This window comes from Morone saxatilis, unplaced genomic scaffold, assembly GCF_004916995.1.
Source record: "Morone saxatilis isolate NCDOM2014 unplaced genomic scaffold, NCSU_SB_2.0 Contig17, whole genome shotgun sequence".
In the NCBI taxonomy this organism is placed as follows: Eukaryota; Metazoa; Chordata; class Actinopteri; family Moronidae; genus Morone; species Morone saxatilis.
The window spans coordinates 25,411,458-25,411,719 of record NW_023339729.1 but is presented as its reverse complement, the minus strand read 5'-3'; the positions used below and the strand labels follow the sequence as shown (position 1 = coordinate 25,411,719).

At 37.8% G+C, this 262-nt stretch overlaps 1 protein-coding gene across 1 annotated transcript in view; it reads left to right on the top strand.

Moving 5' to 3' along the window:
- Positions 1-262, top strand: part of LOC118327444 (E3 ubiquitin-protein ligase pellino homolog 1-like) — a gene marked incomplete in the record, with an annotated part of 27,892 nt that overhangs the window by 16,442 nt on the left and 11,188 nt on the right.

Sequence of the window (262 nt, the reverse complement as noted above, 5' to 3'; positions counted from 1 at the left end):
ATCACAGGAATGAGTGTGCAGCTTTGTTGATTCTCATTTGTTTCTAATTCCACAATCGTGTTATTTTTACTGTACAGGGACTGAAGGTCTTTTTGTTGAGGAAATTCTACCAAACCCACATTGTGCAATAAAATACATGGTGGTCAGCAATTTCTCTGAGCTGTGAAGAAACATGGACAGTGACGAGGGACAAAAAGAGTTCAAGGGACGAGAAAAATACATGATACAGTTAAACGTAAGGGACAATAAAACACTGAATTTG